Source organism: Pleurodeles waltl, chromosome 6 (genome assembly GCF_031143425.1).
Source record: "Pleurodeles waltl isolate 20211129_DDA chromosome 6, aPleWal1.hap1.20221129, whole genome shotgun sequence".
Lineage (NCBI taxonomy): Eukaryota > Metazoa > Chordata > Amphibia > Caudata > Salamandridae > Pleurodeles > Pleurodeles waltl.
In genome coordinates this window covers 1,653,126,179-1,653,143,350 of record NC_090445.1, presented here as the reverse complement: position 1 = coordinate 1,653,143,350, position 17,172 = coordinate 1,653,126,179, and the positions used below count along the sequence as shown (strand labels likewise).

The 17,172-nt window shown below is 45.4% G+C and overlaps 1 long non-coding RNA gene across 1 annotated transcript in view; it reads left to right on the top strand.

Annotated features, from left to right (window-relative positions):
• Positions 1-231: 231 nt before the first annotated feature.
• Positions 232-17,172, top strand: part of LOC138301278 (uncharacterized) — a 64,967-nt gene continuing 48,026 nt past the window's right edge. The window contains exon 1 of the long non-coding RNA XR_011205073.1: positions 232-375. This is a non-coding gene — a long non-coding RNA (uncharacterized lncRNA). The remainder of the gene's footprint in view (positions 376-17,172) is intronic.

The following is a 17,172-nucleotide window of genomic DNA, read 5'->3' as shown; positions in this document are numbered from 1 at the left end:
ACACGGAAAAGGCATGACGTATGCATGCCTTTCACAAATGAAAGCAAGCAGATTTTAAAGAGCAAGCCCAGGAACCAATGAAAGAGACTGACGTGACCTTGGAGTGGTTTGAAGTCCAACGAGAGATTACTTTATGGACGGGGCGCTTTGCGCTCACCCATAAAAAGGGGATAGCCCCTCCCCGTCCCTCCTTGGCATTTATTAATTGTGTATTCTCCGAGTCTACACAATACAGACCAGTGCCCTGGTTTTCGCCTGCGTCCCACCCCAGCGTACTGCGCAGCTGCAGAGCTGGTCATTCGACAGAATAAAAAAGCAGCGAGTCGCACAGCAGCTGCAGGCCTGCCTTTAATTAAAAGGCATTAAGTAGTAAAAGTAAGTAATGATTTCATTTATTTCATTTTCGTAACATGCCTCTACATGCGAAAGTAGTGTGAGCTTCGACTTAAACAAGCATGCCATGTTTAATGGTTGAGGTACGTGCCCGGAAAAGTGCAACCTCTTATTTCTTGTGCTTGTTTTTTGTTAAAGTAGTGTAGGTCATCATAGGGTTCGTTTGGGACGGCAAGTTCCAGTCCAGATGACGTGCTGCACAATCCTGATTGCTGAGTGATAATGTGTCTGCCTGTTGTTAATAGAGCAGCTAGGTTTCCATCTGCCTGCCCTCTTTCATTTCTTGATCTGCACCACAACCTACGAACGCACAAGCAGCCTGTGAACACTCCCGATTGGGAACAACAACAAGCCCCCCAGTACCCCCCTCCCCTCCCCCCCCCCACAGTTGGCTTTCAAATAATCTTTTTTACTTTTTTTTCTGATACTTGTAAACGTTTTAGTATTTGAAGAAATGCCATATGGTTGTTGTTTCATGGGCGCGTTTACTGTTTTACATCAGTACCCCTTCTCGGGCCTCTTCAATCCATTTAAAGCCACTCCCTGCCCCTTCAGCTCACTTTTGCAGCTTTTTGCTTTCTCCCATTGTGATGATTTTTCGTGTTTCTCTTCCTCCGTCTTTCCCATGTGTGTCTTTTGCTTGCAGCAAATGCTTGGGGCATAAGAATAAGTGCCGGCCCTCAAAAATAAGTGCTGGTGCTCAGCACCGGAAACAACAAGCACAAATTAAGCACTGCTTCTCTGGGCAATTGTTGTTTCCCTCTCAGGCAGTTCTGTGTTTCGCACTAGCTTTTAAAGAAGTGCTCATCAATTCATGGACAAGTTGTGAGGGACACGACATTTGCCGTCCTTCAGTTTGATAGGGCATGGCTTCTCATGGAACTCCACCCCTTTTAAGACAGGGTTTACATAAGTTGCAAACCTTCAGTTTGGGAAACTCTGCCTGCAATATGCCCTTCTCCGTGTCTACACACTTGTCCTGTGCCCTTGTGGCATGGCTTTTGAGTAGTACTGTTTTTATGGAGCTTTGGTCTGTCAAAACCAGGGTTCGAGTCTGTTGTGGTTTGTTTCTCATAATGCAAACCTAAAACTTGTATTTAATAAAGATAATATTAATACATTCTTGTTTGCATATATTTATTAACATGCCTAAAGAAAGAAATGTGCAACCTATTGCCTTTGTCAATGCCTGTGGGGGTGGTGACTGGATTGCAGTGGGAGTGGTGAACGAGAGGGTGGATCGGGGTGTCTGCTGCAGTGCGAAGAGAGGCCCCAAAGATAGTGACGATGCAGGAGTAAGTGCATATGAGGTACATATGCAGAGGCATTCACAACTTGACATATATAATAGGTCAACCAAATAGAAGACTGCACGGCTGGACATTTCTGACTCAGGTATGTGCAGTTTGCAGACCTTCATTATATGCTCTGTAATGCTTAGGTCGTCTGCACATCTGAAAAGTGTAATTTTCAGATACCACAGCATTATATACTGTACATATACAAAGGGTCTGCTTTTCATACTGTAGGTATCTGTGGCATTGCATTTTACGTGAGCCTATGATATATGCACATTTTGGAGATTTGATATATGCATATAATCAGAGCCTTTAGATGTCCATATTGGGTATAGTGCAGGACTAAATGATGTGCATAAATCAGATACAGGCAGTGCATATGCCAGGGAGGTGCAAATGCCAGGGAGGTGCATATTGTGCATCTAGCAAAGTCCAATATATTCTTCATGTGATAGATGCCTTCATTCTGGGCTTTTACATCTGAGCTCTATATTGTAATCTATCCTTTGGCAACAAAATGTACATATATCAGTGGAATGCAAATTCCCTAAATTCTCAGAGCAAAACAATTGAGAAATGTGTAAGGTGTGGTACTCTCTTTTACTAATAGACTGGCCCCGGGCAGTTAAGGGTGATAATTGCTAATCTGGCCTGGGGAGACACAAAATACAACAGAAGTAGATAGTTATTTCAGCATTAATTTAGAGTCAGGCCTTTCAGGGACAGAAAAAGTTCATTATCTTCAGTTTCATGACATGCAGTTTTGCCTTGGTTTTATTAAGATGTCCTCCCCAAGGAGCTTGAAAACCTACATGTTTTTCAAGTCAACCATCCTATTACCGAGGTAGCAGGAGTGAAAACAAAAGTAAGTAATGCTGGCGCCTTCCCCCATGACCATTGCTTAAGTACCGGCTTGGTAAAGTACCAGTTACCACATACAATGCACAATGCCACATACAACGCACAATGCCACATACAATGCACAATGCACAATGCTACTGGGCTTTTAGGTTCACTTTGGGCATCCAGAACCAAAGTGCACAAATGTATCTAGCTCAAGTCCTCCTTAGAATTTCCTTTAAATTCCAGTTGGTTTTCCTTGGTGATTCTGAATAACTGCTCTTTAAAATGCACCGTTTAGCAAACATTTTTCTACATATTTCTTATGGAAGAGAACAGATGCCCATCTACAAAATTGTTTTTAAGTTCCACTGCCCATTAAATTTGTACAATTTGATACTACTTTACCAATAATATTCTTGAGAGACCCATCAGTGTTCCCATAAGGTTATGTTAAATCCTTTTCAATTTTGACAAATGGACTTGAACTTAGAACTGCCCAATGTTCAACATCTTCTGCTACTAGTTCAGTTGGGAGCATTTTTGTGCCAGGCCTGGTACAAGTTTTATTCTTGATATTCTGATGCACACCCTGCTTCTCTTATTAAAGCTCTGTGACAGAAATTTCCAAAATGAAAAGAATAAAATGGATTGAATGAAATGTTCACACATGGAATGGAGAATCTTAAGGCTGAAAGAGGAAGAGAACCAGTGTCTGTGCGTGCGTGTCAATGAGAGAGAACAAGAGAAGGAATGTGCCTTACTTTCTATGTATGGGCCTGTATGAAAGTAACATGCCTAGTATTTTAAGTGTAGGTAAAATGTGTGGGTGTTAGGAAAATGTACCTGAGTGCCTGTATATGTTAAAAAGGTCTGCATCTTATTATATATATGTCTGTTTTATGTGTCCTCTGTGTTTGGCTGTGCCTGTGTTAGAAATCGATTTCTGAGAGTGTGTTTGTTTGGAAAGTGTGTCTTGCTGTGAATCTATAAAGTGTGTTCTTAGACCCACAGGGTTGTGTGTTTAAGGTATGTTCTTCTGGTTGTGTTTAAGGAATGGTGTATGGGGCTTGACTGTGTCAGGAACATATTTCTGCTTTGGTGTGTTACTTGTGTTTGTGTCAGGAATATGTGTCTCATTGTGATTGTTAAGAGTAGTGACTGGGACCATGATGGCATGTGTGAAGCAACAGCGGGTCGCACAGTAAAATGATGAATGTATAGGTGGATTTTTAAAAGCGCCCTCTCAGATATGCTATCTCTTGCTCAGAAAAGTCAATGTGCCTGATGCTTTTTAGGGAGGTTTTCTTTGGTTTCTGTGCCATTATTGGTTTTTGGGGTATGTAGAAGGCGCCCTGACAGTTTAATGAGTTTCAGGGGTGTAACTGTTGCAGCAGGTTCGGTGGCACCTGGACCCGGGGTGAAGGGGCAACTAACTGGTAGAGGCCCATTTGTTATACTTGTCCTGGAGACCTTTGCAGCATTGTAATGCAACTGATCTTCTTAGCTGCCATAGTGGGGTTGTCACTATTCAGTTGGCTGTCTTTATATATTTTGTCTGCATTTCTCGAAGAAAAGCGGTCTTGCTAAGGGGCGCAAGGAAAGTGGCGCTGCACCACTTTCCTTAGATCTGCCCCATCGTGTGTTAAGGACACAGAAATGTATTTTAATCTTTTGGCTTTCAATTTCTTTGCAATATTACACTGTCATTATTTCCTCTGTCCCTCCTTGACCCAGTGCCTTTCACATATCCATCATGACAGCCCTGGCTAAAGTACAGCAAAAGGCACCACAGACAGTTCATTCACTGTTTCATGCTACAGAAGTGGGTAGGTTCTCTCTCAAATGCCCTTGCAAGGCTGCTTCTGTGGCACAACCTTTGTGTAAAGCGATGCTTCTCAAAGCAGGTAAACTGAGAATGACTCCAAGCAGGAGTACCCATAACACGGGCACAATTTAATTATGAACTATCTGCACCTAGTTGTCATTAACCTTCCTGTGAAACAATGAAGGACAGACAAAAGGGCAGGCTTGGCCGGGAAACGTTCTCTCCTTGAACAACAAATTACAGTCTCACCTGCCCCTGTACCATCCACCAAATGGCAGTTCTCAGGAAGAACTAATCAGCGCTCCTTTGCTAAGGAGGCCAAGGACCTCATTGAATTTGTAAGGGAAACCCTTCACTTCAGTGCCTTGGGCTCCACCCTACAGTTACAAGAATGCAGGCAATTCATGATAACCGTCTGGTGAAAGCCATGTTCACCCCTGTCATGTGCCATTCTGAACCAAGGTCATCCAAAATCGATCCTACTTTGCTTTTGTATTAACGCTGGACGCCAAAGCTTAAAGGTGAGCCAAACTTTAAAGACTTTGGCTCGTATTTATCCTTTTTTAGCGCTGCATTTGCGCCACTTTTTAACGCAAAAGCGGCGAAAACTTACAAAATACAATTGTATTTTGTACGTTTGCGCTACTTTTGCGTCAAAAAAATGACGCAAATGCGGCATTAAAAAGGTATAAATATGGGCCTTTGTGTGTCTTTCGAGTAAGCACTGTAAGGCAGGCGTATGAGTTGAGAAAGGCTTGAATCTGGGCAGGCAAAGTAGGACCTATTTGGGTTGTACTTGTAATCAGAGTCATGGCAGTAGATGTGCAAGTGCAGAAATGCGCCTGATGCAAATAAATATTATGCTTGTTCAGAACTGTGCCTGTTAGATGAATTGACATCGCCCCTCACACACGCCTAGTGTGTTTTCTTTCACTTTGCTTCCCTAGAATGTCACACTACTATGAGATTTCAAGCTACTTCACAAAATGCAGGCCCAAAGATAACGAGGAGCCTGCTAGCAAGCTTGCTAGAAAAGGCTGTGTTCTTACAATGGATGAAGGAAACAAAGATGATGAAGTGTGAGAGAAGGCACTAGATGAGAGTGACACCACTACTGGCAGCAGCGTTTTCACGCCTACCGAGGGAAAGACACAAGATAGTCCTTTTAGGACTGAACAGCATCATGCTGTGGAGAGTAATGCAGACACAGAGGAAACACCAAGCACCAGCCAACAGTTTGACATAATGTCACTTAAACCACAAGCAGCCACAGTTTTTAGGAAAGGCGTTCTACCTAAAGGATGGAAACATCATGAGCAAAAAATGTATTTCCAACGCAAGTATCCATGGTTAAATTGTTAAAGGCCCTAACCTTGGCTGTTCTGTGTGTCGCCAAGTCAATGATCTAGGTGCTAAGAAATCCAGGGGAATAAAATTGTCCAAAGAATGGACTGAGTCTACTGTGAAGGCACATGGTACCAATATAGAGCAACAGCAGAAATCATTGAGGAAAAAGATTGCAGAACATGCACAAACTAAAGCTCATGTTACAACTTGCAAAAGCTCAATCTGCACAAATATCAGCAACAGCCAGAATATTCCGTGTAGCTTATAAGGAACCAAAGCGGAACAGGCCAGCATACGGTTTTGAAACAGAGATACACTGCCACCAGTTGAACGGACTGGATATGGGGTGAATTTTGCACTCCAATGTGGCTTGCTCAAACTTACAACAACACATATCCTCAGAAATGAAGAGGAAGATATTTGCCAAAATGATTGGGCTTTCCCCAAAAGTAAGTATTTTACTAGATTAAGCAATCGCTTTAAATAGAAAAAGTTATTTAATTGTGTTCATGTGAATGCAGCTACCTGGCATGGAGTACCCAGCTAATATTTTTGTTGACCTCGTTGAGCTGAGTGATTTGTCAGCTGATGGCATAGTAAGAAGCAGTTTACTATCTGCACTAGAAAAAGGTCCAGTTAACCTAAGTGAGGACTTTCTCTCCAAATGCCTAGTTTCAGTTGCCTGTGATGGGGCTTCAGTGATGTTTGGCCGCCACAGTGGTGTTGCAAGAAAAAATCTCTCCCAATATTGTAGCCTGGCACTGCTCAGCGCATCACCTGGAACTTGCAGATCATGATGTGATGAAAGATATTGGTGCTACAAATCATTTAAAAAACTTACTTGATAAGCTGTATTCTCTATTTGTCACATATGTTAAAAACCGTTTGGAACTAAAAGAATGTGCAGAAGCTCTTGACATTCAGCTCTGCAGAATAGGTAGAGTGTTAGATACTCGTTGGTTGCATCAAGCTTCAGAACAGTGGAGGTTATTTGGAATGCTTATCCTGCTCTCTACAAGCACTTTACTAATGCAGCTGATGATGTTTTCCGTGACAGTTCAGGCGGTTAGCATCTATCCAGTTTGTTGCTAATCTTGGCCTCATGTATGATGCTCTTCAGGAGTTATCAGAGTTATCACTTGAGTTACAGAAATGTGACTCTACAATCATTGATGCTCATTGAGCTATTTGTTGACAAATAGCAGTGTTTGAGACAATGGTAGACAGGCAAGGGAACCATTTCTAACAATGTAAAAGGGCCATAGAACAAAATATATTCCAAAGTGTGGTGCTGCACAAAGGAAAGACCAATGACAAAATAATTGAACAGGGACAATTTGTTTGCAGCCTTGCAGAACATTTGAGACATTGTTTGTTGTCTACAGGAGGTACTATTTCTACTGACAAGAAGGCTGAGTATGATATACTGATTAGTGAAGTGAAAGTTGTATAGAAACAGTACTGGCCTGATGAACTACCCGCTCTTTATGGTGAAAGTGACATTGAGTCTTTGTGTAAAAGATTCAACATTGGCAGTCGACAAATCATACTTGCTTACAGAGAGTATAAGGAATCTGGAGGCAAAGAAATTAAAAGGCAGTTCAAGGAGCCTTACAAACTATTGCTATCAGTATTGCAGAATGTGAGCGGGGCTTTTCTCAAATGAATCTAATATGCACATCTACAAGAGCATCATTGCCGACTGAAACAACATCTTCTTTAATGTTTTTAAATCTTGTTGGCCCACCATTTAGGAGATTCAACCCCAACCCCTATGTTCAGTCCTGGCTTGCAAAAGGGCGAAGAGCAACTCATGACACTAGGAGTAAAGCACGAAAAGAGGAAGACTTGGAATGCACAAGCAACTTAGACAGTTTGTGGGCTTTTCTGGAAAAATAGCCCAGTCCAACTGACAAAACACATGCCATTGTAATGTTTCGAATAAGTTATAAAGTTAGGCTTTACCATGTTTGGATATTCAATCATTGTTCTAGTATATACATGTTATTTATTTTGCATTTATAACAGTTTATTGACAGTGTCAATTTAATGGTTTGTAGTATTTATGTGTCTTCTTTGTTTGCTATATTTATTGTTCTATTTGATATATTCTATTTATTTTGTAATTTTCTTTTTTTATATATTTATTGTGTATTTGTATGTATCTATATTTAATATTTAATTATTTTGTCTTTGAATATTTTGTATGGCACTGTGTTCATTTTGCACTAATATGTATGACTTGAGATTTGGTCAATTTCAAACTGCCCAGCCACTACCTCTTTTTTTGGCCTAGGTTTTAGGACTTTTTGGGGGAGATGGCATTAGTCTGTGCTTTATGTTAAGATACAAATCTTCAATTAAACGGTAATATTTGGAACATGTGCATCTTTTGTAATCTGTCCTGTCTGTGTGATACAGAACTACATTTGGAAACACCAGTAAAGTTCCATGATTGTTACTATTCTGAATTTCTAATTGATGCACCTATATTGCTATCAGAGTAAGTAATAGCAACAAGCCCAATTTGTAATCATCTTTTTTATGGTTTCTCTAAAATTAATGACTTTAATGGAATACTCAACTATTTATGAACCAAACCCCTTTGGCTACTGGAAGTGAGAAGTGGCTCATTCAAGTGTATTACATGATTTTATTCAATGTATCTGTTTAGATTGTTTTCAGAACATTTTGGTTTATTTTGTCACATTAGATATTTAAAAACTCACAATTAGACTCTGCTAAAATTGACAACACAAAGCACTTTTGCACATACACCAGTATTGTCTTTTTCCCAAATTGGCACATAGAGCACTGGAATATTTCACATGCCCCTTTCAATTAATTAGTCATTTTAGCCAGGTTATTCCAGGGTTGTGCTTTAACCCCTTCGCTGCCAGGCCTTTTCCCCCTCCTGTGCCGGGCCTTTTTTTGCCTATTTGGGGCAGTTCGCGCTTAGGCCCTCATAACTTTTTGTCCACATAAGCTAACCAAGCCAAATTTGCGTCCTTTTTTTCCAACATCCTAGGAATTCTAGAGGTACCCAGACTTTGTGGGTTCCCCTGAAGGAGGCCAAGAAATTGGCCAAAATACAGTGAAAATTTCGTTTTTTTCAAACAAATTGGAAAAAGTGGCTGCAGAAGAAGGCTTGTGGTTTTTCCCCTGAAAATGGCATCAACAAAGGGTTTGCAGTGCTAAACTCAGCAGCTTCCCAGCTTTCAGGAACAGGCAGACTTGAATCAGAAAACCCAATTTTCCAACACAATTTTGGCATTTTACTGGGGCATACCCCATTTGTGCAATTTTTTGTGCTTTCAGCCTCCTTCCAGTCAGTGACAGGAATGGTCATGAAACCAATGCTGGATCCCAGAAACCTAAACATTTCTGAAAAGTAGACAAAATTCTGAATTCAGCAAGGGGTCATTTGTGTAGATCCTACAAGGGTTTCCTACAGAAAATAACAGCTGAAAAAGAAAAATATTGAAATTGAGGTGAAAAAACCATCAATTTTTCTCTACGTTTTACTCTGTAACTTTTCCCTGCAATGTCAGATTATCAAAAGCAATATACCGTTACGTCTGCTGGACTCCTCTGGTTGCGGGGATATATAGGGTTTGTAGGTTCATCAAGAACCCGAGGAACCCAGAGCCAATAAATGAGCTGCACCCTGCAGTGCGTTTTCATTCTATACCGGGTATACAGCAATTCATTTGCTGAAATATAAGGAGTAAAAAATTGCTATCAAGAAAACCTTTGCATTTCCAAAAAGGGCACAAGATAAGGTGTTGAGGAGCAGTGGTTATTTGCACATCTCTGAATTCCGGGGTGACCATAGTAGCACGTGAATTACAGGGAATTTCTCAAATAGATGTCTTTTTTACACACACTCCTATATTTGGAAGGACAAAATGTAGAGAAAGACAAGGGGCAATAGTACTTGTTTTGCTAATCTATGTTCCCCCAAGTCTCCCGATAAAAATGGTACCTCACTTGTGTGGGTAGGCCTAGCAACCGCGACAGGATATGCCCCAAAACACAACGTGGACACATCACAGAAAACAGAGCTGTTTTTAGCAAAGTGACTACCTGTAGATTTTGGCCTCTAGCTCAGCCGCCACCTAGGGAAACCTACCAAACCTGTGCATTTCTGAAAACTAGAGACCTAGGGGAATCCAAGGAGGGGTGACTTGTGTGGCTCGGACCAGGTTCTGTTACCCAGAATCCTTTGCAAACCTCAAAATTTGGCTAAAAAAACACATGTTCCTCACATTTCTGTGGCAGAAAGTTCTGGAATCTGAGAGGAGCCACAAATTTCCTTCCACCCAGCGTTCCCCCACGTCTCCCGATAAAAATGATACCTCACTTGTGTGGGTAGGCCTAGCGCCCGCGACAGGATATGCCCCAAAACACAACGTGGACATATCACAGAAAACAGAGCTGTTTTTAGCAAAGTGACTACCTGTAGATTTTGGCCTCTAGCTCAGCCGGCACCTAGGGAAACCTACCAAACCTGTGCATTTCTGAAAACTAGAGACCTAGGGGAATCCAAGGAGGGGTGACTTGTGTGGCTCGGACCAGGTTCTGTTATCCAGAATCCTTTGCAAACCTCAAAATTTGGCTAAAAAAACACATGTTCCTCACATTTCTGTGGCAGAAAGTTCTGGAATCTGAGAGGAGCCACAAATTTCCTTCCACCCAGCGTTCCCCCACGTCTCCCGCTAAAAATGATACCTCACTTGTGTGGGTAGGCCTAGCGCCCGCGACAGGATATGCCCCAAAACACAACGTGGACACATCACAGAAAACAGAGCTGTTTTTAGCAAAGTGCCTACCTGTAGATTTTGGCCTCTAGCTCAGCCGGCACCTAGGGAAACCTACCAAACCTGTGCATTTCTGAAAACTAGAGACCTAGGGGAATCCAAGGAGGGGTGACTTGCGGGGCTCGGACCAGGTTCTGTTACCCAGAATCCTTTGCAAACCTCAAAATTTGGCTAAAAATACACATGTTACTCACATTTCTGTGGCAGAAAGTTCTGGAATCTGAGAGGAGCCACAAATTTCCTTCTACCCAGCGTTCCCCCAAGTCTCCCGATAAAAATGATACCTCACTTGCGTGGGTAGGCCTAGCGCCGGCGACAGGAAACACCCCAAAGCGCAACGTGGACACATCCTAAATTTTGGAAAAAAACAGAGCTGTTTTTAGCAAAGTGCCTACCTGTAGATTTTGGCCTCTAGCTCAGCCGGCACCTAGGGAAACCTACCAAACCTGTGCATTTCTGAAAACTAGAGACCTAGGGGAATCCAAGGAGGGGTGACTTGCGGGGCTCGGACCAGGTTCTGTTACCCAGAATCCTTTGCAAACCTCCAAATTCGGCTAAAAATACACATGTTACTCACATTTCTGTGGCAGAAAGTTCTGGAATCTGAGAGGAGCCACAAATTTCCTTCTACCCAGCGTTCCCCCAAGTCTCCCGATAAAAATGATACCTCACTTGCGTGGGTAGGCCTAGCGCCGGCGACAGGAAACACCCCAAAGCGCAACGTGGACACATCCTAAATTTTGGAAAAAAACAGAGGTGTTTTTTGCGAAGTGCCTACCTGTAGATTTTGGCCTCTAGCTCAGCCGGCACCTAGGGAAACCTACCAAACCTGTGCATTTCTGAAAACTAGAGACCTAGGGGAATCCAAGGAGGGGTGACTTGCGGGGCTCGGACCAGGTTTTGTTACCCAGAATCATTTGCAAACCTCAAAATTTGGCTAAAAAAACATATGTCCCTCACATTTCTGTGGCAGAAAGTTCTGGAATCTGAGAGGAGCTACAAATTTCCTTCCACCCAGCGTTCCCCCAAGTCTCCCGATAAAAATGATACCTCACTTGCGTGGGTAGGCCTAGCGCCGGCGACAGGAAACACCCCAAAGCGCAACGTGGACACATCCTAAATTTTGGAAAAAAACAGAGCTGTTTTTAGCAAAGTGCCTACCTGTAGATTTTGGCCTCTAGCTCAGCCGGCACCTAGGGAAACCTACCAAACCTGTGCATTTCTGAAAACTAGAGACCTAGGGGAATCCAAGGAGGGATGACTTGCGGGGCTCGGACCAGGTTCTGTTACCCAGAATCCTTTGCAAACCTCAAAATTTGGCTAAAAATACACATGTTACTCACATTTCTGTGGCAGAAAGTTCTGGAATCTGAGAGGAGCCACAAATTTCCTTCTACCCAGCGTTCCCCCAAGTCTCCCGATAAAAATGATACCTCACTTGTGTGGGTAGGACTAGCGCCCACGAAAGGAAAGGGCCCAAAACACAACGTGGACACATCACATTTTTTTTATAAAAAGCAGTGCCTACCTGTGGATTTTGGCCTGTAGCTCAGCCGACACCTGAGGAAACCTAGCAAACCAGTGCATTTTTGAAAACTAGAAACCCAGGGGAATCCAAGATGGGGTGACTTGCGGTGCTCTGACCAGGTTATGTTACCCAGAATCCTTTGCAAACATCAAAATTTGGCCCAAAAAACACTTTTTCCTCTCATTTCGGTGACAGAAAGTTCTGGAATCTGAGAGGAGCCACAAATTTCCTTCCACCCAGCGTTCCCCTAAGTCTCTCGATAAAAATGGTACATCACTTCTGTGGGTAGGCCTAGCGCCCACAAAAGGAAATGGCCCAAAACACAACGTGGACACAACATATTTTTTCACAGAAAACAGAGGTGTTTTTTGCAAGGTGCCTACCTGTGGTGTTTGGCCTGTAGCTCAGCCGGCCCCAGGGGGGGGGGGGGCAGAAATGCCCTAAAATAAATTTGCCCCTCCAACCCCCACCCTCCCCCGCCGGGAGCGACCCTTGCCTACGGGGTCGCTCCCCCTGCGTGACATTGGCACCAAAAAACAAATCCCCAGTGCCTAGTGGTTTCTGCCCCCTTGGGGGCAGGTTGACCTAAACTCAGCCAATCTGCCCCCAAGGGGGGCAGAAATGGCCTAAATACAATTTGTCCCCCAGGGGAGCGACTTTTGCCTGATGGGTCGCTCCCCATCTCTAAAAAAAAAAAACAAAGAAAAAAAAAAAGAAAAAAAGAAAAATTCCCCTGGCGCCTAGAGGTTTCTGCCCCCCCCCCCCCCCCCGGGGCAGATCGGCCTAATAATAGGCCGATCTGCCCCCCGGGGGGGCAGAAATGGCCTAAAATAAATTTGCCCCCCCCAACACCCACCCCCCCCCCCGGGAGCGACCCTTGCCTACGGGGTCGCTCCCCCTGCGTGACATTGGCGCCAAAAAACAAATCCCCGGTGCCTAGTGGTTTCTGCCCCCTTGGGGGCAGGTTGACCTAAACTCAGCCAATCTGCCCCCAAGGGGGGCAGAAATGGCCTAAATACAATTTGTCCCCCAGGGGAGCGACTTTTGCCTGATGGGTCGCTCCCCATCTCTAAAAAAAAAAAACAAAGAAAAAAAAAAGAAAACAAAGAAAAATTCCCCTGGCGCCTAGAGGTTTCTGCCCCCCCCCCCCCCGGGGGCAGTTCGGACTAATAATAGGCCGATCTGTCCCCCGGGGGGAGAGAAATGGCCTAAAATAAATTTGCCCCCCCAACCCCCACCCCCCCCCGGGAGCGACCCTTGCCTACGGGGTCGCTCCCCCTGCGTGACATTGGCGCCAAAAAACAAATCCCCGGTGCCTAGTGGTTTCTGCCCCCTTGGGGCCAGATTGACCTAAAATTGGCCAATCTGCCCCCAGGGGGGCAGAAATGGTCTAAATACAATTTGCCCCCCCCAGGGGAGCGACCCTTGCCTGATGGGTCGCTCCCCATCTCTAAAAAAAGAAACAACAAAAAAAAAAAAAAAAAAAATTGCCCTGGTGCCTAGAGTGTTCTGCCCCCCCCCCCCCCGGGGGCAGTTCGGCCTAATAATAGGCCGATCTGTCCCCCGGGGGGGGCAGAAATGGCCTAAAATAAATTTGCCCCCCCAACCCCCATCCCCCCCCCGGGAGCGACCCTTGCCTACGGGGTCGCTCCCCCTGCGTGACATTGACGCCAAAAAACAAATCCCCGGTGCCTAGTGGTTTCTGCCCCCTTGGGGGCAGATTGACCTAAAATTGGCCAATCTGCCCCCAGGGGGGCAGAAATGGTCTAAATACAATTTGCCCCCCCAGGGGAGCGACCCTTGCCTGATGGGTCGCTCCCCATCTCTAAAAAAAAGAAACAACAAAAAAAAAACCACACAAAAAAAAAATTGCCCTGGCGCCTAGAGTGTTCTGCCCCCCCCCCGGGGGGCAGTTCGGCCTAATAATAGGCCGATCTGTCCCCCGGGGGGGCAGAAATGGCCTAAAATAAATTTGCCCCCCCAACCCCCACCCCCCCCGGGAGCGACCCTTGCCTACGGGGTCGCTCCCCCTGCGTGACATTGGTGCCAAAAAACAAATCCCCAGTGCCTAGTGGTTTCTGCCCCCTTGGGGGCAGATTGACCTAAAATTGGCCAATCTGCCCCCAGGGGGGCAGAAATGGTCTAAATACAATTTGCCCCCCCAGGGGAGCGACCCTTGCCTGATGGGTCGCTCCCCATCTCTAAAAAAAGAAACAACAACAAAAAAAAACACAAAAAAAAAATTGCCCTGGCGCCTAGAGTGTTCTGCCCCCCCCCGGGGGCAGTTCGGCCTAATAATAGGCCGATCTGTCCCCCGGGGGGCAGAAATGGCCTAAAATAAATTTGCCCCCCCAACCCCCACCCCCCCCCCCGGGAGCGACCCTTGCCTACGGGGTCGCTCCCCCTGCGTGACATTGGCGCCAAAAAACAAATCCCCGGTGCCTAGTGGTTTCTGCCCCCTTGGGGGCAGATTGACCTAAAATTGGCCAATCTGCCCCCAGGGGGGCAGAAATGGTCTAAATACAATTTGCCCCCCCCAGGGGAGCGACCCTTGCCTGATGGGTCGCTCCCCATCTCTAAAAAAAGAAACAACAAAAAAAAAACACACAAAAAAAAAATTGCCCTGGCGCCTAGAGTGTTCTGCCCCCCCCCGGGGGGCAGTTCGGCCTAATAATAGGCCGATCTGTCCCCCGGGGGGCAGAAATGGCCTAAAATAAATTTGCCCCCCCAACCCCCCCCCCCCGGGAGGGGTCGCTCCCCCTGCGTGACATTGGTGCCAAAAAACAAATCCCCGGTGCCTAGTGGTTTCTGCCCCCTTGGGGGCAGATTGACCTAAAATTGGCCAATCTGCCCCCAGGGGGGCAGAAATGGTCTAAATACAATTTGCCCCCCCAGGGGAGCGACCCTTGCCTGATGGGTCGCTCCCCATATCTAAAAAAAGAAACAAAAAAAAAAAAAAACACAAAAAGAAATTTGCCCTGGCGCCTAGAGTGTTCTGCCCCCCCCCCCCCGGGGGCAGTTCGGCCTAATAATAGGCCGATCTGTCCCCCGGGGGGGCAGAAATGGCCTAAAATAAATTTGCCCCCCCAACCCCCACCCCCCCCCCCCCCCCGGGAGCGACCCTTGCCTACGGGGTCGCTCCCCCTGCGTGACATTGGCGCCAAAAAACAAATCCCCGATGCCTAGTGGTTTCTGCCCCCTTGGGGGCAGATTGACCTAAAATTGGCCAATCTGCCCCCAGGGGGGCAGAAATGGTCTAAATACAATTTGCCCCCCCAGGGGAGCGACCCTTGACTGATGGGTCGCTCCCCATCTCTAAAAAAAGAAACAACAAAAAAAAAAAACACAAAAAAAAAATTGCCCTGGCGCCTAGAGTGTTCTGCCCCCCCCCCCCCCCCCGGGGGCAGTTCGGCCTAATAATAGGCCGATCTGTCCCCCGGGGGGGCAGAAATGGCCTAAAATAAATTTGCCCCCCCAACCCCCACCCCCCCCCCCGGAGCGACCCTTGCCTACGGGGTCGCTCCCCCTGCGGGGGCAGAAAAGGCCTTCCTAAAAAAATGCCCCCCTGGGAGCGACCCTTGCCCAAGGGGTCGCTCCCTTTTGCCAATTTCAAGAAAAGAAAAAAAAATCCCTGGTGTCTAGTGGGGTTTCAAAAGCCGGATTGCAAGCAATCCGGCTTTTGAAACCTGTGAGAGACTTCAAAGGGAAGGAAATACATTTCCTTCCCTTTGAAGCCTCTCGGGGCCTCCCCCATGGGATTGAAAAAGAAATGCAAAAGCATTTCTTTTTCAATCGCGCTGGAAGCTCTGCTTCCAGCGCGATGGGGGAGACCCTGTGACTAATCAGCGCGTGCTCGCGCGCTGACGTCACAGGGGGGGTTGGGGGGGGTCGGGGGTGGGAGGGGAAGGGCTTCCCCTTCCATCCCTGACTTGGGGGGGTGGGGGGGAACCCCACAGAGGGAGCGAGAGCGCTCCCTCTGGGCTCTGTGCACAGGACGTAATGGTTACGTCCTGGGCACAGCAGCACTGTGCCTCAGGACGTAACCATTATGTCCTGGGCACAGAAGGGGTTAAATGCACTTTTGATTTCATATTTTCAAAATGTTCACAGGGCTGGGGTGGACCTCCTATCAAAACCTTACTTGAGGAAGGTTCCCTTGCTGAAATTCAGATTGGATATTACATCTGGCCTTCAGCAGTTCCAGTTGAGAATGTGGGTGGAGCCTACAGGGTAAGTGGGTGGGGCCAGTGGAGTAAGTGGGTGGAGCCGGGGAATTGAGTGTGGCCTCCTACAAAGAAATGTGAGCACCTGGACTTAATATCTTACAAATTAAGCACTGGCCTATCCTGTAAAATTAAAGAATTCAAAGAATTCCTGGAGTATCTGAATATAAAGCTTCAAAATAGTACACCTTTGTAGTTGCAGTCCAATGGCCTTGTTGAGCATTTTATGAGCAGGCTACACAAGGCAGTACAATGTGCAACTGTTGAGAAGTTCAGTTTGAAAATAGTACTAAATTCTACTCTAGGAGCTTATCATTCAACAGCCCAATTGATCACGGGTGAAAGTCCTGTGACTTTGATGTTCCTGAGAGCAATGGTAACCAAGTTACCTCAATGGACCACTAAGAGAGACAAAAACGAAAACATGATTCGTTCAAGAAACTCTGTTAACAAGTAGAAAATGAAAGCTTATGCAGACAAAAGGCAACATGCAAAGGAAATTCTGTATCGAAGAAGAGATTTAGTGATTGCCCTACAGCTGCGCATAAGAAAATCTGATGAAGTGGTGTCTACCAAGGAACACGTGGTGACTGCCCAGTGCCCTGGGAAGTCTGATACCAGAGACTCTTCTCACTTAAGGCCTGTAATTCATTGGTCTTCAACTCAAAAGGTGAAAGAAAGACTGAACTCGAAAACTCGGTGACTGTTGTTACCTTTCCACCATCTTTAACAATCTCTGACACTGAAGACGACTGCTTCCAGAGCAGGTCAAATGATCAAAGCACCAAGATGACTGATCGAAGAGATATAGTTGTACATGTATGTATATATTTATATATATATATATATATATATATATATATATATATACAGATTTTATTTCAAAAAATATTTT